This window comes from Acomys minous (genome assembly GCF_964271855.1).
Source record: "Acomys minous genome assembly, chromosome: 18".
Taxonomy (NCBI): domain Eukaryota; kingdom Metazoa; phylum Chordata; class Mammalia; order Rodentia; family Muridae; genus Acomys; species Acomys minous.
This window is the reverse complement of record NC_140501.1, coordinates 62433994-62454920: the sequence shown is the minus strand read 5'-3', so window position 1 is coordinate 62454920 and position 20927 is coordinate 62433994. Positions and strand designations below refer to the sequence as shown.

The window sequence follows — 20927 nt, the reverse complement described above, 5'->3', positions numbered from 1 at the left end:
TTTTACTCTGAGGCAATGTCTGTCCTTGTGGTTGAGATGTGTTTCTTGAATACAAAAGTATGTTGGCTGATGTTTATGCATCCACTCTGTTAGTCTGTGTCTTTTTATTGGAGAGTTGAGACCATTGACGTTGAGAGATATTAATGACCAGTGATTGGTAAGTCCCTTCATTTTTGGTATTTGTAACAATCGAGTTTTTGTGAAGTTGTGATTTTGCAATGGTGTAGTTATTTATTTCTTATGTATTTTTGGTTGTAGTGTGACCAGTTGGGGTGGAGTTTTCCTTCTAGTAACTTTTGTAAAGCCGGATTTGTTGCTAGGTACTGTGTGAATTTGTTTTTGTCATGGAATATCTTGTCTTCACCTCAAATGGTTATTGATAATTTTGCTGGATATAGTAGTCTTGCCTGGTATCTGTGTTCTCTTAGGGTTTGCAGAACCTCTGTCCAGGCCCTTCTGGCTTTCATGGTCTGTGCTGAGAAGTCAGGAGTAATTCTGATAGGTTTGCCTTCATATGTTACTTGTCCTTTTTCTCTTGCCACTTTTAATATTTTTTCCTTGTTCTGTATATTTTGTGTTGTTATTATTATGTGGTGGGAAGATTTTCTTTTTGGGTCTATTCTATTTGGTGTTCTGTAGGCCTCTTGTATGCTCGTATGCATCTCCTTCTTCAAATTGGGGAAATTTTCTTCTATTATTCAATTAAAGATATTTTCTGGGCTGTGGAGTCGGTTGCCTTCTCTTTCCTCTATCCCTATTATTCTCAAGTTTCGTCTTTTCATGTTGTCTTTTATTTCATGAACGCTTTGTGTCAGGAACTTTTCAGATTTAGCATTATCCTGGATGGTTGTTTCCAATTGTGCGATTGTATCTTCAAGTCCTGATATTCGTTCTTCCATTTCTTGCAATCTGTTAGATAAGGCCACCTCTGAGATGTTTGCTTTCTTTTCTGATGCTTCTCGATCACGTTTTTCTTCCGTGTGTTCTTTTATGATAGCTTCCATTTTTATCTTCAGGTCTTGAACTGTTTTAATAATTTCCTTCATCTGGTTGTGTTTTTCTGAAATTCTTCAAATGCCTCTTTATATGACTCTTTTAAGTCATCAGCCCTCTTGTTTGCTTCCTCCTGCACTTGTTTACAGATTTTATTTGTTTCTTCCATTATCATCTTACTTACTAAGGATTTGAGGTGGTTTTCATGTATATCCATTGTTGTTGGGTTCTCCAGGTTGTTTTCATTAGGCTTGCTGGGATCTCGAGATGCCATCCTGTTTTGGTTTTTGTTAGCATTCTTTCGTTGTCCCCTTGTCATTTTGGTGACTCTAATGTTGGGAGGTGGTTTGTAGTGACCTTCCCTGTTTGGGAGTGGATAGTTGATGTCTGATTATAGGTAGGGTGCCCTTACCTGTGGGGAACAGGGAGTACTTCCCTGGACCAGGCTGGTGATTCAGATTCTACTCCTGGAGATTTTTCTCAACACCTTAGGCTCCAGGCTGAGTCATGCAAAGTAGGTTTCTGTTTGGGCCTTTTCCCCTTACTGCTGTATCTCAAGTCAGCAGTATTGGGATCTAGAGTAAGGTCAGCACACAAGCTCTCTGGATGTATAGGTTGATCCCAGCTGTCTGTCTTTCCTGTTGCTTTGTAGCCAAGACCCCAGGTGGATCAGATCTTCTAGGTTGTAGCTGTCTTTTAGCTCTGCCTCTACACTCTGTAGGAGCGTCCAGCCTTTCCCATGAATTTGGGAGTTCTTGATGGGTCTGCAGGAGCTGACACAGCTAGGATCTGCCTGTTGGAGATTACAGGATCTGTGCCTGGTGGGCCTGAAACCGTGTGGGTTCAGGCCACTGGCAGTATCTGAGGAGTTAGCAGTTTCCATGCCCTTGTATGCCAGGACACTCCCAGCTTGCTATAGATTTGCAGTTATACCCTGCACGCATGAGCTCCCTGTATCTTGGGACCCAGCTAGGTTCCGTTGTTCGGGGAGTGCCCAGTCAGAGTCAGCAGCTCGTCCCCGTGGGTGGTGACAAAGGCGGCTTAGACCGCTCCCAGAGGCTTTAAGGCAGCAGTTATTCCCTGCCAGCAAGACCCACAGCTCCGGATAACGTGGGCGGTCCTAACGAGGGCGCGCAAGAATGACCCCTGCTAGTTCTGTTGTTTGGGGAGTGCCCAGTCAGAGCCAGCAGCTTGTTCCCGCGGCTGGCGAAAAATCTCCTGTATTTTCCCTTTCTGCCAGAGAAAGGCAGAGTGCGACGCCTTAGGGCAGCAGTTATTCCCTGCCAGCAAGACCCGCGGCTCCCGATAACCTGGGTGGATCTGTCGCGGGCCCACAGAGATGGACCCAGTTAGTTCAGTTGTTTGGGGAGTGCAGGTCAGTGCCGGCAGCCCGGCCATGCAGCTGGCGCCAATGGCGTTCAGAGCGCTGGTGGGAATCTCCTGCCAGAATACTGCCAGTTCCCTTTACGGCAGAATTTAGTCCCTGCAAGCATGACCCGCAGCTCCCTATAACGTGGGTGGACCCACTGGGCTGTGGGAGCAGACCACACCGGTTTCTAACTGCCCCAGTTTGCAGGGTCAATCCTTTGTGTCTGGCTTCAGCTTGAGCGCAGGACACGGACGCGGTCCGTGAGCTATATGCCAGTTCAAGTTGTTTTTGGTGAGACTCGCCACCTGTGTTTCCACCAGGGTTAGGCAGGTGCCCTCCGCAGTTTGGCGTGGTGTGGATGTAGAGGTTCAATGGTAGTTTCACCCTATTCGCTGAGACTTCTCAGGCTTGGGGCTCCGGAAAATCTCCTCCCCAAATGGCAAATTTGGGTTTTATGTGCTGGCTACAGCTTGATTTTGGATTCCGTTTCAGAGTTTGGGGAGTGCGTTTAGCCCTCGGGGCTGTTGCTTGTCCCGGGGTTGGACCCCCTGGTGGTCTGTGGAGTTTGGGGCCCCATTCACCTACAGTTCTCAAAATCCAGCAGTCTGTGGTTCCATTCAAGTCCCTGGTCTCCTCAGAGCAGATCAGCTATGGTGCCTACTGATCGACGCCATCTTGGAATCCAAGACATCAATTTTTAAAAAAGATTTATTTATTTATAATTTATACGGTATTCTGCCCAAATGTGCACCTGCACACCAGAAGAGGGCACCAGATCTCATTGTAGATATTGTGAGCCACCATGTGGTTGCTGGGAATTGAACTCAGGGCCTGTGAATGAACAGCCAGTGCTCTTAACCTCTGAGCCACCTTCCCAGCCCAGAAGACATCTTTTAAGACCAAAACTATGTATCCTTCCTTCTCTGGTGGCTGGAGATTCGAAGGTACAGTGTTAGGAACCATGGGATGGATGGTCTCCACCCTTCTGTTGACCTCTCTGAGTGATCCTGCACTGGGAGGTAGTTCTGAGTGCCTGGTTTTTGGACCAGGATCAGGGGAGGTATTCCAAGGGGAATGTTAGGGGATGGGGACCCCTGCTTCCTGTAGCCTGTTCATGTGTTTAGCAATCCCCTACCTGGCTTCCTGGACCATAGATATTGTGTGACCAGTGACTGAATAGTGATTGGCACTCCGTAGATGGCCAAACTTGGTGGGTTATTCTCGGCCCAGACCGTTGTGAATTCTGCATTTGCCTCGAAGTTTGAGCGTCATTTTCAGGTGCTGGACTTGGTTAGAAGAGGTGTCCCTCCAACACGGAGCAGGTCACAAGAGTATGGGTTAGGAGTTGAGTAGAACTCAAAGCAAAATGAGTAGTGGCCTCCCCAAAGGCTTCTCCTGCCACACTTGTGATAAATCTCTCCCAAGATGGGACGGAGGCAGTCTGTCATGAATAAGAAAGAGTGGATCAGCTAGAGGTGGTGACGCACACCTTTAATCCAGGCACTTGGGAGCAGGAGGCAGGAGGCTCTCTTTGAGTTCGAGGCCACCTTGGTCTATAGAGCAAGTTCAGGACAGCTAAGGAAGGCTACACAGAGAAACCCTGTCTTGAAAAAAAATAGGAGGAGTGGATCATAGTAGAGTATCTCAAGTCCACCATCGAGAGGTCTCCAAGTTGAGTTGGCACTGGTCCCAGCAGCTCTGTCAGGATTGAATGGGCCACTCCTGTGTCAGCCAGAAATTTAACAGACTTGCCCCCTACTTTTAATGTTTCCCTGGGCTCCTGAGAGCTGAGTGGAATAGAGCCCTGGCCTTGTTAGTTCTCACCCCAATGAAGTTTAGGAGCCAGGCATGGTGGCCCATACCTTTAATCTCAGCACTGGAGAGGCAGAGGCAGGCAGATGTCTGTGGGTTTGAGGACAACCTGGTCTACAGGGCAAGTGCAGGTCCAGGTCAGCCAAGGCCACACAGAGAAACCTGTCTCGGAGGCATAAGTTCTAGGGCTGGAAGACGGAGGCCATCTTCTGGGCCAGGGATTGTGGCCAAGCAAGTACTATTGGGCCAAAAGGTGGTGGTTGTATGCTGCGATGGCATCAACATTTCTAGAAATTTCTACAGAAACAAGTTAAAGTATTTGGCCTTTCTCCAGAAGCGGATGAACACCAACTCCTCTCCAGGCCCTTACCACTTCCCAGCCCCGAGCTGCATTTTTTTGGCTGCCTCACAGACCAAGAGAGGCCAGGCTGCCCTGGAACGCCTCAAGGTGTTTGATGGGATCCCTTTATCCTATGACAAGAAAAAGTGGGTGGTGATTCCTGCCGCCCTCAAGGTCGTGCAGCTGAGGCCTGCTGGAAAGTTTGCTTACTTGGGTCCTATGGCTTGTGAGTGTAGGTGGAAGTGCCAAGCAGAGACAGCAGAAAAGAATGGGAAGCAGAAAATCGACAAGTTCACAGGGGTCCTCAAGACCAACGGACCCCTGATGTGAGCCCAACACAGACTGTGTCTCATGCCCTCCTGGCTGGCACTTCCTCCACCACCAAATAACTAAAATCCATATCTCAGGGTCACAGTGACAGGTGGTAAGACACAGCTGCAGGGAAACTTAAGCACAGCTGCAGGAAAGTGCCCCTAGCCTGAGTCACGTGACCACACTCCTTTCTGCCCCAGAGATAAGAAGGCCAGATCAAAGGGCCTTGCCCGGCCTCACTTTTGCTTTGTGGAGGTGAACAAAGAAGATCAAAAGAAAGTTGGAGCTGAGGTGCCCGATCACCTTAGGAAACTAGACCCTCTTATGTATCTTGTTTTTGTTTGTTTGCTTGTTTGTTTGTTTTTTCGAGACAGGGTCTCTCTGTGTAGCCTTGGCTGTCCTGGACTCACTTTGTAGACCAGGCTGGCCTCGAACTCACAGTGACCCGCCTGCCTCTGCCTCCCAAATGCTGGGATTAAAGGCGTGCACCACCACGCCCGGCAAACCCCCTTAAGTATCTTTATCCATAAGTACTTGCCAAGCTGGGAACCCCCTCCCCTACTGTGGGAATGCTGGGAGAGAAAAGGACCTAAAGAAAAACCCCTCAAACCAGAGCACAGGGTCGCCACCAGATATCACGGCCCAGCTTGAGTCATAGTAAAGACCCTTTGTGCTATTACATGGGTTTGCCTCCTGGGGATTCTTGGGAGTACTCTAAAGCGGCATATTACAGGGAAGTGGGGACAAAAGGTGCCTTAGTCATTGCTCCCTTAGGTAGAGGATACTTTTTTTGTTTGTTTCTTTGTTTTTGTTTTTCGAGGCAGGGTTTCTAGGTATATTTAGCCTTGGCTTTCTTGGACTCGCTTTATAAACCAGGCTGGCCTCGAACTCACAGCGACCCATCTACCTCTGCCTCCACCTCCCAAGTGCTGGGATTAAAAGCCTGGCTATTTTTTTTTTTGGTAGCAGGTACATTTAGACAGCTCTTGTTGGGTTTTATTAAAGTGGATTTACTTAGGCTGCAGCGTTTAAAATGAAAAGAGCAGGAGGGCTGCCCTGCCCACCTGCCCCAACACCATATTCTACAGGTGTGAGAACAGGGGCTGCACACCTGACCTGGGATGACACGGCCAAGCACGTCGGCTGCCTCTGCTCCTTCCCTACTGCTGGAGGGTTCTGTGTGATAATAAGTTATTTGACTGTTAAAGATGGGGAATTTTTTTCCCCTCTTCGGATTTGGGCATATCCCATACCCCCATGTCCTTTCTGCTTGCACCGAGCACATTGGTTCCTCTCTAAGCTCCCCCCCCCAAGTGTTTCTGGCTCCCTGCTGTGTGATTTCCCTTATGGGGTCTCGTTGAGGCTGCCCCTACTGCTCTGGCCAATCAATCTTTTCTTTTGTTTTTCTACAGAGTCATGGTTATCATAAACCTTCTGAGCAATCTCCAACAGCTGAGACCTATTCACACCCTCTGACACTTTAACTTCTTATGCTTCTTTCTAACATCTGAAGCTAATGGCATAACAAAAGCAATATTAGTTCCTCACTGTTTTTTGTCTTGTTTTGTTGGGTTTGATGGGTCTATTGAGTAAACACTGGGTAAGGTTCCCAGAGGTGCTCCAAGAACAAAGCAGGCAATTCTTTTTTTTTCTTTTGATTTTTCAAGACAGGGTTTCTCTGTGTAGCCTTGACTATCTTGGACTCACTTTGTAGGCCAGGCTGGCCTCGAGCTCACAGTAATCCACCTGCCTCTGCATCCACGTGCTGGGATTAAAGGTGTGCACCACCACGCCTGGTTGAAGTACTTTTTCTTAACTTATTTTTATTGTATGTACATTGGTGGGTTTTTATTTTGTTGTTGTTGTTGTTGTTGCTGTTGTTGTTTGCCTGCATGTACATCTGTGTGAGGGTGCTGTATCCCCTAGAACTGGAGTTACAGACAGTTGTGAACTGCCATGTGGGTGCTGAGATTTGAACCCAGGTCCTCTGGAAGAGCAGTAGGTACTCATAACCTCTGAGCCATTTCTCCAGCCCTGTCCCTGAAGTACTTTAACATACACTTTAACAGTGTCGTAGGTCTGTTCACTCCCTTCCTATCGCAGCTCCCTTTCCTCCAGCCAACAAAAGTGACAAAAATACACAAGAGAGGCACAGACCAGACAGGCAGCAATGAACACAGCCACGGATGGCAGCAGCACAGGCTTAAACCAGGGGATCCATGCGCATCCCAGACACTAGAAATGCATCCAGCCTTTCCTGAGTGTCTTGCGTGAAAGATGCCATGAACAGACTCACCTCCTATGATGGTTTGAATAGGTGTGACCCCATAGACTCACGTGCTTGAGCGCTTGTCCATGGGCGGTGTGGCCTTGGTGGAATAGGAAGTGTGACACTGTGAGAACTGGCTTTGAAGTCTCCTGTGCTCAAGCTATGCCCAGTAAATCACACAGTCCCCTTGTGCTGCATCCAGATCAAGACGTAAACCTGTCAACTCTTCGTCCAGCACCATGTCTTCTCGCCTCCCGGTCCTCCTTCTCTCTCACCCCTCCCCTATTCCTCAATAAAGGGGAGCTCCCTTTCCCATGTACCCCATCTCATCAAGACTGAGCATGTCTTCCTCCCCTGTGGCCTGGTGAGGCACTGTCCCCAGAGGGAGGTGACCAAAAAGCTGGGAACAAAATCCATGTCAGAGACAGCAAATGTTTTTCTTTATAAGGGTTGACCTGGTCATGGTGTCTCCTCACAGCAATAAAACCCTAATTATGGCAATGGGACATGCCTATAATTCCAGCACTTGGAAGACATAGGAATAAGATCTCTCTGAGTTCAAGGCCAGTTTGATCTACGTAATGAGTTCCAGTACAACCAGGGCTACACAGTGAGAACCTGTCACAAAAAAATTAATAAACAAACAAACAAACAAAAAAGTAAGAATAATGTATTTGTTGTTTTAATGTCCTTATTTGAGATGCATTTTGGAAGACATACGTTAGCTCTGAGTAGGTAGTTTGGGTTTAATCAGTTGTATTATAGTTTCTTGGACTCAGCAGGAGTGACAAAGCAGGTTCATAGTGTCAGTGGCTTCTTTCTCTTATCATACATATCCTTTAATCTTTTTCATCTTAACATGATGTTGCAGCCAGGTGGTGGTGGCGAACCCCTTTGATCCCAGTACTTGGGAGGCAGAGGCAGGCGGATCCCTGTTAGTTCGAGGCCAGCCTGGTCTACATAGAGTGGGCTCCAGGACAGCCAGGGCTACTCAGAGAAACCTGTCTTGAAAATCCAAACAACAACAACAACAACAACAACAACAACAACAACAACAACAATCTGTTGGATTTTCTCCTCTAAAATGTTATCCCGTATTATAAAGAGTGTATGAATGTTGGAGATCTATTTTCTAAGGCTTTATCAAGCGGGATCAGATCATAGAGCCTGCCTACGAGCCATCAAGTCCCTAGCAGCCAGGAGCCGGGGATAGCTCAGTTGGTAGAGTGCCTGTCTAGTATACGTGGAGCCCTGAGTCTGATCCCTAGCACCCCATAGCTGGCTGTAGTGGCACTCACCTGTAGCCCTTGTACTTAAGGGGACAGGTTGGATGACCCCAGTAACTCAAGGTCATCTTCAGCTATAGTTAGAAGGCAAACCTGGGATACATGAGGCCCTGGCTCAAAACAGAGCAGTCTGTACCTGCCTAAGCTAAAAAGGACACCAAGACACCCAGATTTGATAGTAATCTGGAAACAAAACAAAACAAAAACCAGACAAATAAATCACTGTAGGATCTCCTCATAGACTTTCCATTAAAAATTCATTTGAGGTGGGGCAATCTTAGATTGCATTTATTTATTTATTTATTTTTGATTTTTTGAGACAGGGTTTCTCTGTAGCCTTGGCTGTTCTGGACTCACTTTGTAGACCAGGCTGGCCTCAAACTCACAGAGATTCACCTGCCTCTGCCTCCCAAGTGCTGGGATTAAAGGCGTGCACCACCACGCCCGACTTATTTGTTTACTTTTAAGGATTTATTTATTTATTATTTATGCAGTGTTCTGCCTGCAGGCCAGAAGAGGACACCAGATCTCATTATAGATGGTTATAAGCCACCATGCGGTTTCTGGGAATTGAACTCAGGACCTTTGGAAAAGCAGACAGTGCTCTTAACGTCTGAGCCATCTCTCTAGCTCTGATTGCATTTTATTTTTTTGTTCATTTATTTTGTGGGTACAGGTGTGCATGCATACATGAATGTAGATGTGTGGACTGACCTGCCTCTGCCTCACAAGTGCTGGATTAAAGGCCTTCACCACCACGCTCAGCTCAGCCCACTTTGTTTTGTAAAACAGATTTTCTGATTGACCTGGACCTCATAGATGAAGCTAGGCTGTCTGAATACTGAGTCCCCGGAACCCCTATGTCTCTGCCGCCCCCTACCCCCAGTATTTAGGTATATGAATTTGCTACCACTTCCAGCTCTTTTGTGTGTGTGTGTGTGTGTGTGTGTTTTGTTTTGAGACAGGGTTTCTGTGTAGCCTTGGCTGCCCTGGACTCACTTTGTAGAGCAGGCTGGCCTCAGATTCACATCTATCAGCCTGCCTTTGTCTTCCAAGTGATGGCATCAAAGGCATGTGACAATACACTCAACTTTCTGCCCCGCCCCCCACTCCTGGAATTTTTCTGAGGGTTCTGGGAATTGAACTCAGATCCTCCTGCTTGTATGGTAACACTTTTCAAACTGAGAAATCTCCTGGCTCTATTTTCTGAGATTAAAATTTGGATTTGTTTTTGTTTGGTTTTGTTTTGTTTTGTTTGGTTTGGTTTGGTTTTTTGTTTTGTTTTGCTTTTAGTTTTTCAAGACTGGGTTTGTGTGTGTAGCCTTGGCTGTGCTGGACTTACTTTGTAGACCAGACTGGTCTTGAACTCACAGAGATCCACCTGCCTCTGCCTCCTGAGTACTGAGATTAAAGGTGTGTGCCACCACGGTGAATGTTTCTTTTGATAGACAGAAACTTTTATTTTTTTTCTTTTTTTAAGATTTATTTATTAAGCTGGGCATGGGGGTGCATGGCTTTAATGCCAGCACCAAGGAGGCAGAGGCAGGCAGATCACTGTGAGTTCAAGGCCAGCCTGGTCTACAAAATGAGTCCAGGACAGCCAAGGCTACACAGAGAGTCCCTGTCTTGAAAAACAAATGGAGACAACAAAGCATCCCTTTCAATAAAGTTCGCCTGGGCTATTTATGGCATATAGAACAATTACACAAGGAATCAATAAATATATAGAGGACTTGACCAATAGGCATCTGGCTCTAATACATAAAGCATTACATCCATGGGAAATGGTGGCTCATAATTGTAATCCCAGCCTATGGGAATGGAGCCAAGAGGATCAGGCAGTCAGATCATTCTTGGTTATGTAGCAAGTTTGAGATACTTCTGGGTTATATGAGACCCTGCCTCAAACAAACAAGACAAATAAGTCATCATGTCCAATAGGAATGGAATACATATTCTTCTCAAGTGAATATAGAACATTGTCCAGGACAGGCCATATAGTAGACTTCCAAATAAGGTTCAAATAATTTAAATGTAAATAAAGGGCGGGCGGTGGTGGCACATGCTTGTAATCCCAGCACTCGGGAGGCAGAGGCAAGCAGATCGCTGTGAGTTTGAGGCCAGCATGGTCCACAAAGCTAGTCCAGGACAGCCACAGCCAAGGCTACACAGAGAAACTCTGTTTCAAACAAACAAACAAATGAAGTAAATAAATAAAATCTTACAAAGTACATTATCTTTAAGTATATGAATGAAGCTAGAAATTAATAACAAGGAAAAAGTAAGCCTTTTTTGAGACATGGTCTTATGTTTTGTTGGTTTTGAGACAGGGTTTCTCTGTGTTATCTTGGCTGTCCTAGACTCGCTTTGTAAACCAAGCTGGCCTCAAACTCACAGGGATCCGCCTGCCTCGGCCTCCTGAGTGCTGGGACTAAGAGACATGGTCTAATGTATACCAAAATAGCCTTAAACTTGCTATCATAGTTGAAGATGACCTGAGACTTCTGACTTTCTGTCTCCCAAGTACTGGGATTACAGATGTGTACCCTCATGCCTAGTGTATGCAGTGGTTAGGATCAGCCCCAGGGCTTGGCTAATGCACTCTGCCAACTGAACTACAGCCCCAGCCTAAACATCACATTTTAAACCAGTGAATCAAAGAAGTCACAGAAAAAAAATTGAGATGAATAAAAATAAATACAATACATACAAAACTTGTGTGACACAATGAAATGCATTAAACACATTTTTCAGAGGGAAGCCAAAAAAGGTCTGGCTTAGTGGTGCATGCCTTTAATCCCAGTGCTGAGGAGGCAGACGAAAGTGGATCAATGTGAATTCCAGGCCAGCCTGGCTACAAAGGGAGTCCAAGACAGCCAAGGCTACACAGAGAAACCTTGTCTTGAAAAACAAAAATTAAAAAAAAAAAAAAAGAAGGAAGCCAGGTAGTGGTGGCACATACCTTTAATCCAAGCACTCAGGAGGTAGAAGCAGGTAAATTCAAGGCCAACTTGATCTACAGAGTGAGTTCCAGGACAGCCAGGGTTACACAGAGAAAACCTGTCTTGAAAAAACAAAAACAAGAACAGCAGCAACAAAAAACCCCAAAACCCATTACCATGGATCTAATGTTGGCTATTCATGTCAACTTGAGTGTCAAGAATGGCTTTCCCTGCCCTGTAAGCTCATCCCTGAGGAGCCTCAATGGCCAGACCCCGCTAGCCAGACTTCACTAACAGGTGTTTCCTAACAGGTGTTTCCTAGCAGGTGTTTTCCTAACAGGTGTTTCCTAACAAGTGTTTCCTAATAGCTGTCCCCAGCCCAGCCACAACCAGCCCTACAGAAAAAGCCCACCAATTTGTGAACTTGCCCTAAAATTAGGCCACAGAAATTGCTCCAATCCCAGACCACCCTAAAAACCTCTGCCCCAAGGGGGGAAAAACGTGTTTAAATTCTGTTCTATCCAGTTCTCTGCTGCTGCCCCATACCTGATCAGTGCCAGGCACTCTCCTGAAATTTTCCCTCCCAATAAGTCTCTTGTGTGAGGACTCACTTTGTAGACCAGGCAGGCCTCCAACTCACAGCGATCTGCTTCCCTCTGCCTCTTGAGTGGTTAGATTATACGCCTGCGCCACCCCACCCGGCTCATTGTTTTTTTTTGGTTTTGTTTTGTTTTTTGTTTTGGCCTTTGGTTTTTCAAGACCTGTTTTTCTGTGTAGCCTTAGCTGTCCTGGACTCACTTTGTACACCAGGCTGCTGGGAATTGAACTCAGGACCTCTGGAAGGGCAGGTGGCACTTTTAACCACTGAGCCATCTCTCCAGCCCCTGAGTGGCTTATTAAGTCATTATTAAAAAAAAACATTGAATTTTCTCAAAATCCTCTTTCTGTATCAATACTGATTACTATGTATCTACCTTCTGTTAATGTAGCATATTGCACTTTTTGTTTTTAAAGATGGGATGACTCTCAGTTGCCTTGGCTTTCTTGGAACAGTTAGTTGGCCTTAAACTCATAGAGATCCTCTGCTTCCATCTCTCAAGTGCTGTGACAAAATGTATGTGTCACAATGCTCAGCTCATAATCATTTTCATACTCTGAACCCTCCTTCCATTCCAAAAATAACTGTCACATTAAAAAAATTATTTTAGGCTTGCTTTATTTTATGTGCATGGCTGTTTTTCCTGTACGTACATGCTTTTCTGGTGTCCATGGAGGCCAGAAAAGGACATTGGATTCTCTGGGACTAGGGTTTGTGAGCCATTTTGTGGGTAATGGGAAAAAGCCGAGGTCTGCTACAAGAACAAGTGCTTTCAACCTCTGAACCATCTTTCCAGGCCCAGTGTCACAACCCTGTAGAGTGCACAGTCCTTTAAGGATGCAGTTGAGATGGCCCCAAGGACACATCAGGGGAAGATGCTCTAGAGAGAACTTATGTGCCACGGCTAAAGACATTAGAAGAAGATGTGATGGAGGCAAAGGGGACCCAGGAGACTCAAAGACATAGGAAAATTTATTGGTACTGAGCCTGAGAGTATTGCTTCTACCTGCTCAGTCTTCACCTTGAGGGGGGGGCCCTTTTCCTAAATACCAATAAAGAGCCTTGAGTTAAAAAAAAAAGTTAAATTTTGTTTTGTAGGACTTAGCTAAACATTTTTGTATCAGTATTCATCAGGAATATTGTTCCATAGTTTTTTCTTATGATGCTATCTTTGTTGAATATCCAAATATTGCTGGCTTCAAAGAAAAAATGGAGAAATGTTTCTTCCTTTTCAATGTCTCCAAGAGTTTGTAGAGTATTGATGTCTGTAGTGGCAATTTGGGGTTGTTTTTGTTTTGTTTGGTTTTGGTTTTGGTTTTTCAAGACAGGGTTTCTCTGTGTAGCCCTGGCTGTCCTAGACTCACTTTGTAGAGCAGACTGGCCTTGAACTCAACAGAGATCTGCCTGCCTCTGCCTACTGAGTGCTGGGATTAAAGGCATGCACCACCATGCCTGGCTGGATTTTTGGTTACTTTAAAAGACAGAGAAACATTATAAGAATATGTTTTAATTTTAATCCCAGGTGTTGAAATATGGGGCTGCTTCACATCAGCTGACTATGATAGGCCTCATGTTCTCACAGAGACATAATTTTCCTACAATTTACTAGCACTAGATTTTAAAGATTTCTTCTTTCTTTGAGACTCACTGATAGGCTTCTAATCCATTTTTGTGGAATATCCATTTTGATGAAGAAAAAATTTTATAGGTTTTTATAGGAAACCTTTTATTAAGCAGAAACATAAGTTCAAACTTGTGTGTTACATCTCAAAGGTTAAGAAAAAGGTTTGCGGTTGTCAATTATGTATTCATGCAGCTAAAGCCGTTCATCAAACCATTGGCTAATACATGATTATTTCAAGATTAAAGTAACCCAACTCTAGTAACCATAAGGTACATTAGTGACCTTTTTCTAGCATATATATATATTTTTTTTAAAGATGTATTTATTTATAATATATACAGCATTCTGCCTACATGTATGCTTGTATACCAGAACAGGGCACCAGATCTCATTATAGATGGTCATGAGTCACCATGTGGTTGCTGGGAATTGAACTCAGGACCTCTGGAAGAGCAGCCAGTGCTCTTAACTGCTGAGTCATCTCTCCAGCCCCCCTTTCTAGTATATTTTAATAATATATTATTTTTTATTTACTTACCAAATGAAACATATAAATTAAATTTCTCTTTCTTTTTTCTTTTTTTAAAGATTTACTTATTTATTACACATACAGTGATCTGCTTGCATGTACACTTGCATATAAGAAGAAGGCACCAGATCTCATTATAGATGGTTGTGAGCCTCGATGTGTTTGCTGAGAATTGAATTCAGGACCTCTGGAAGAGCAGACAGTGCTCTTAACCACTGAGCCATTTCTCCAGCCCTTCTTTTGGTTTTTCCTTTTTTAAAAAAAATTATTCATTTATTATATATGAGTACTTTATCTGCAGAAGAGCTCATTAGATCACACATTATAGTCAGTTTTGAGCCACCCTGTGGTTGCTGGGAATTGAACTCAGGACTCTGGAAGAGCAGGCCGTGCTCTTAACCACTGAGTTATCTCTCCAGCCTCTTCTTTTGGTTTTTCAAGAAAGGGTTTCTCTGTGTAAATAGCTTGGCTATCCTAGAGTTACTTTGTAGACCAGGCTGGCCTGGACTCACTTTGTAAACCAGGCTAGCCTTGAACTCACAGAGATCCACCTGCCTCTGCCCCTCTAGTGCTGGGATTAAAGGCGTGTCCCACCAATTTCTAAAAATTGGCAGGCAATATGGCTCAGTGGGTAAAAGTACTTTCCATCAAGCTTGATGACCTGAATTTAATCCAGGAACCCACATTGATGGAGTGAACGAACCACTTCCTACAAGTTGTCCTCTGATCCCCATAAGCACACTGTGGTAATTGTGTCCTCCTCCACACATAACATGGATAAACAAACATAATAAAAGTTGGGCTGGACATGGTGGTGCACGCCTTTAATCCCAGAACTGGTAGGCGCAGAGGCAAGCGGATCCCTGTGAGTTCAAGGCCAGCCTGGTGTACACAGCAAAGTCCAGGAGTTAGACCTACCTGGGAGAACGTGTCTTACAAAAACAACAAAGTTTGACTCATTAATGGTAGACATGTGGTGTGCTGTGATTGCTCATAAGCAAGCATAAATTACAAAATAAGGTTTTCTGCTCTGCTGCTTCTGTTTTCTCAAACCCGATGTGACCTGTAAGAGACAAATCTTTCATCAATCAGTAAACACATGTACAGAGACAGTTTGTTCTGATTTTTAGACACAGTACTCAAACCTGCAATCTTTTCTCAGGATTGTAGGCATGTTCTGCCAGGCCTGGGTGTGTGGGTGTCCTATTTAAAAGAAGTTTTAAAGCCAGGCATCATGGCGCATGCCTTTAATCCCAGCACCCCTGAGGAAGAGGCAAATGGATCTCTGTGAGTTTGAGTCCAGTCTGATCTACAAAGGTAGTCCAGGAGAGCCAACACTATCCAGAGAAACCCTGTGCTGAAAAACCAAAACCCAAACCAAACCAAAAAGCTGTTAAGGAATACATAAACTTGCAGGATTTGGTGGTACACACCTTTAATCTCAGCATTCAGGAAGGAGGCAGAGGTAGACAGATCTGTGAGTTTGAAGCCAGCCTGGCCTACAAAGAGAGTTTTAGTACAGTCAAGGCTGCACAGAGAAACCCTGTCTCAAAAACCAAAAAGCAAAACAAAACTAAAAACAAAAACAAACAAACAAAAAAACCTTTACAAATCAAGTATTTGAATTTAAAAACAAACCAAAAAAATCAGAAAAAATAACCCAGTGATATTAAAATACTGTATAAAGAGGCCTGGTGGAGGTGTACACACCTTTCATCCCAGTATTTGAGAGGCAGAGGGAGACAGACCTCTGAAATCTAGGGCAGATTGGTCTATATATTGTTCCGGGACAACCAGGGCTACACAGAAAAACCATGACGTTGTGGAAGTTTTGGTTTATGATATGTAAGCATGTTTCTCTTTTAACAAACCAAGGTGTGGGCTATGGGGGCTGCTCCAGTTTGTCCTCAGCTGATAACTGCATGGGGGAGCGGGCTCTTTGCCAGTTGGTATAAATATGAAAGGAGAGAGAAAGAGAGGGAGAGAGAGAGAGAGAGAGAGAGAGAGAGAGAGAGAGAGAGAGAGAGAGAGAGAGAGAGAGAGAGAGAGAGAGAGAGAGAGAGAGAGAGAGAGAGAGAGAGAGAGAGAGATGGAGTGGCAGACAGAGGCCTGTGAGACTGCTGCTGTGTTTGCTGTTGCTAGCTGAATATCCTGACCAGGGAGACTGGACTTGCCCCAAGGAACCTGACAACCCTAAATAGTAGGAAGTAGCCAAGGAGAACCACAACCCCTTCTCCCACTAACCTTCTGGTGTTGGGGTGGAGAAGGGAGAAAGAGGCATAAGATACACCAAATAAAATTGAGTTTAAAATACATGCTACACCTGAAAAGAGAGAGAAGTAAAATGAAGGGGGGGGGGACAATAACCACCAAGTAAGTTTGCTGATTATTATACAGAAAAAATATTGGTTCTGTCCCCGACCTGACTAAGGGAATAAGTCTCTTCTTGTTTCTCTGCTGCACTGACTAGCTAGACTTCAGGCTTCAGTCTGATGGTCCTGGCTCTGCCTCTCATCTTGCCACAGGAATGCTGGGATGGCAAATATGTGTGTCACTCCATGGGACTTTAGATGTGGCTTCCAAAGATTGACTTTGAGTCATGTGACTTGCATGGGTAGTGCTTTTACTCCTTAAAAGGCCTTTTTAACAATCCACAGCTGGGGCTTTGCAGACGCTGCTGTCCCTTCTCGCTGCTTGCTGCAGCCATGGTCAACCCCCTCGTGGTCTTCGACATCGCGGTTGATGGCGAGCCTTTGGGCCGCGTCTCCTTCGAGCTCTTTGCAGACAGAGTTCCAAAGACAGCAGAAAACTTCCGTGCTCTTAGCACTGGAGAAAAAGGATTTGGATATAAGGGTTCCTGCTTTCACAGAATTATTCCAAGATTCGTGTGCCAGGGTGGTGACTTCACATGCCATAATGGCACTGGCGGCAGGTCCATCTATGGGGAGGCAGAGGCAGGTCTACTGATATGAGTTCAAGACCAGCCTGGTCTACAAAGGCTGTACCAAGGCTACACAGAAAAACTGTCTCAAAGGAAAAAAAACTCAAACAAACAAAACCCAAAAACAATCCACCAAGGCATCTCACCAAGCCTGGTAGCCTTTGTTCCATCCCCTGGGTCCACACGGCAGATACATGCACTCACACATATGTATACATGCACACCAGATAAATACGTGTAAATTTTATTTTTTGGTTTTTCAAGACAAGGTTTCTCTGTGTAGCGACAATCTTAACCGCTGAGCAATCTCTCTAGCCCCTCTGTAATTTTAAATTTATGTTTTAAAAATCCACAAATGAGAGTGTATGTTTTTAAAAAATAAAATCTCAATTGTTTATTTTTACCAATAAAGACTTGGGAGCCAAATGCTGGGGCAAAAGAAAGCCCAAACATTCATATATGTTAGTCTATATGGGCCTTTTCTTTCTTTTCTTTTTTTAACATTCTTTTTAATTGTATACGAGGGATTTATCTGCAGAGCAGGGCATCAGATCAAATTATAGATTGTTATGAGCCACCATGTGATTTGTGGGAATTTTACTCAGGGCCTCTGGAAGAGCAGAGGTCTTAACCATCACTTCAGCCTCCCCCCCCCTTTTTTTCAACACAGAGTTTCTCTGTGTAGCCTTGGCTGTCCTACACTCACTTTGTAGACCAGGCTGGCCTTGAATTCACCGCGATCATTTCTTCTTGTTGCCTCCTAACTGTAATGTTGGTGCTGGTATGAATCCCAGCTAGCATTGATTAGCTACAGTTTTAGACATGATTCTTCTTTACAAACAAATGGATTAAAAACTAGTATGTAATATGGGTGTGGTGGTGCACGCCTTTAATCCCAGCACTTGGAAGGCAGAGGCAAGTGGATCTCTGTGATTTGGAGGCCAGCCTGGTCTACAGAGTGAGTCAAGAACAGCCAGGGCTACACAGAGAAACTCTGTCTTGAAACAACAAAATAAAAACCAAAAACATAAACCTCACAAAATAAATAAGTAAATGAATAAAATGAACAAAAGGGATCTCTGCTTCATTTGAACTGGCAAGATCCACTTCTAATCTAGATCTGTTTGTTGGTTTGTTATTTTTGTGTTTTGAGACAGGGTTTCTCTGTGTAGCACTGGTTGTCCTGGAGGTCACTCTGTAGACAAGGCTGGCCTCCAATTTACAGAGATTCCTCTGTCTCTGTCTCCTGAGTGTGTTATTAAAGGGTGTGCCAGCCACCTGGCTTAATCCACATCTCTGAGGTAGGAAGACACACCTTTAATCAGATCTGCTGGAAGCCAATATAAGGAGGGGGAAGAAGGCAGCACTTGCTCCTTTCCTGTTGCCTCCATAGCCAGTCCCTTCCTTCACTGGCCCTGGAGCCAACCTTTCCAGGAGTCCAGTGTCTACTGAGGACAGCTGAAAGATCCAGCCTTTGCCAGTAAAGAACTTTCCCATTCCTGGTCGGCCAGTTTTGGGTTAATTGGACCATAGCCTGTAAGTAATTCTAACAGATCCCCTATAAACTCCCCTTTAAAATTCTATACACTTTGCTACTCTAGAGGACTCAGAATAATACAGCAGGCATAGTTCTATGGAGTTATCAAAAGAGTAATTAAGGCTTGCTATGGAGCCCTGGAGTTCAATATCAGAAAAGACTGGGCTCTCGTGGGACATTGTTTAAGGTAGGAAGGCTGTGCTGATGTAGGGCTTATTCTTTTTTTTGGGTGGGGCACCATATTCTAACTCCTTCATATGGGGCTTTGTAGAGCTGCCGGGCCGGGCCTGTAGACGGCCAGACATCCCAGACGCCTGCGGGCACATCAGGAGGTGAAGGCCATGCTATGCTTCTGGGGTTTTGTTGTTGTTTGTTTTGTTTGGGTTTTTGGTCTGTTTGGATGGTTGGTTGGTTTTTTGTTTGTTTGTTTGTTTGTTTGTTTTCGGTTTTTTGAGACAGGGTTTCTCTATGTAGCCGTGGCTGTCCTGGACTCTCTTTGTAGACCAGGCTGGCCTCGAACTCACAGCGATCCGCCTGCCTCTGCCTCCCGAGTGCTGGGATTAAAGGCGTGCACCACCACGCCCAGCGGTTTTTTGTTTTCTAAGACAGGGTTTCTAAGCACTGGAGGGCAGAGGCTGTGAGTTCAAGGCTAGCCTGGTCTGCAAAGAGAGTCTCAGGACAGCCAGGGCCACATAGAGAAATCCTGTCTCAAAAAAAAAAAGAAAGAAAGAAAGAAAAAAAAAGAAACAAGAAAGCAAGCAAGCAAGCAAACAAACAAAAAAACCCAGCTAGACGAGGTAGGGCACACCTTTAATACCAGCACCACAGAGGCAGATCCGCTGTGATTTGGAAGCCACACTGGTCTACAGAGTGAAACCCCCAAATCAAACCAACCAACCAAACAACAACAAACCATTGTGCTCTTGCAGCTGGGTGCTTCTGAGGGACAGAGAAACCTGCAGGACCCAGGGGTTCGGGCTGTAGCAGTGCTCAGACAACAGGAGAGACACTAGGGCTTGAGGCCTGGGCCAGAGTTCACATACCCATTGTGACCTTCACCATAGCTGTCCCCACTGTGTCACCACTCCTGCCTTTCCCACAGGCCGTGCTCTCCTGTACTCCTGTCTCCTCCTCTGCTTCCCTTTTCTCCTTGTGCCTCTTGGAGAAGAACTTTCCAGGTTCCACTTTCCTGTTTATTATGGCTTAGCTACAGTTTTTGCAATGTAACAGTTTAAAAAATTTTTCTTTATGTCTAAGTTTTTCAATCAAACTTTAAACAAAGTGAAGACATTTAACAAATGTTTTAAACTTTTTTCCCTCCTGAGACAATGTTTCTCTGTGTAGTTTGGCTGTCCTGCACTGTCTCTGTAGACCAGGCTGGCCTTGAACTCATAGTGATCCTCCTGCCTCTGCTTCCCAAATTTTGGGATTACAGGCCTTTGCCACCATACCTTCTTTCCCAGTTTCTCTTTGTTTTTGTTTTGTTTTGTTTTTTAGACAGGGTTTCTCTGTCTAGCATGGGCTGTCCTGGACTCCGTGATCCACCTGCCTCCACCTCCAGAGTGCTGGGATTAAAGGCTTCATTCCCATAGGCTATGTTATCTGTTACCATTATTCAATTTTGATATTTCATAGGTGTACCAACAACCACTTAAAAAGATTTTTTGTTTGTTCTTTGAGATAGGGTCTCTCTGTTAGTGTTGGCTGTTGTGGATAGGCCAGTGTAGACCAGGCTGGCCTTGAACTCACAGAGATCTGCCTGCCTCTGTCTCCTGAGTGCTGGGGTTAAAGGTGTGTGCCACAAAATTTTTAAAATTTAAATAATTTATTCAGATTACATCTCAATTGTTATCCCCCCACTTATATCTTCCCTTTTCCCTTCCTTTCCCGATTCACCTCTCCTAGACCTGTGACAGAAGGAGACCATTCCCCCACCATATGATCACAGCCTTTCAGGTCTTATCTGGGTAGCCTGCTTCCCCTTGCTCTGAGTGCCACCAGGCCTCCCCACCAAGGGGAAGTGACCAAACTGGGCACCAGAGTTCATATCAGTCAGTGCCTGCTCTCCATACAACTGGGGAAGATGTGCTGTCCATTGGCTACATCTGAACAGGAGGTCTAAGTTTACTACATTCATTGTCCTTGGTTGCTACAATAGTTTGTGCAGGTCCCCTGGGTCCTGATCAGCCATCCTTGATGGTTTTATAGAGGACCACACCTTTAATCCCAGCCTTGGTGTCAGGGAGCTAGAGGCAGGCTGATCACTGTGATGTCCTGGAAAGCTTGGTCTAATTTTAGTGAATTCTAGGACGACCAGGACTATGTAAAGAAACCCTGTTTCAAAAAAAAGACCTAAGGCTGGAAAGATGGCTGAG

General features: G+C 45.0%; 1 protein-coding gene and 2 pseudogenes across 8 annotated transcripts in view; all 3 read left to right on the top strand.

Moving 5' to 3' along the window:
• LOC311589114 (ADP-ribosylation factor-like protein 5B) overlaps positions 1-2058 on the top strand; it is a 30761-nt pseudogene extending 28703 nt beyond the window's left edge. Inside the window, exon 2 of the transcript in view lies at positions 1963-2058. The product of the transcript in view is annotated as an ADP-ribosylation factor-like protein 5B (transcript). The remainder of the gene's footprint in view (positions 1-1962) is intronic.
• A 346-nt stretch (positions 2059-2404) lies between these two features.
• On the top strand, positions 2405-4844 carry LOC311589113 (large ribosomal subunit protein uL13-like; annotated as a pseudogene). Its single transcript has 3 exons — positions 2405-2422; positions 2596-2653; positions 4361-4844. The product of its transcript is annotated as a large ribosomal subunit protein uL13-like (transcript).
• A 13513-nt stretch (positions 4845-18357) lies between these two features.
• Positions 18358-20927, top strand: part of LOC311589021 (uncharacterized protein MSANTD5) — a 40192-nt gene continuing 37622 nt past the window's right edge. For 4 of the 6 annotated variants that reach the window (XR_014776392.1, XM_084767270.1, XM_084767267.1 and 1 more), the window contains exon 1: positions 18362-18551. The gene's annotated coding sequence lies outside the window, so the exon portion shown is untranslated. Of the gene's footprint in view, positions 18552-20927 lie in introns of all 6 variants that reach the window. The other 2 variants (XM_084767269.1, XM_084767272.1) reach the window with 2 other exon arrangements.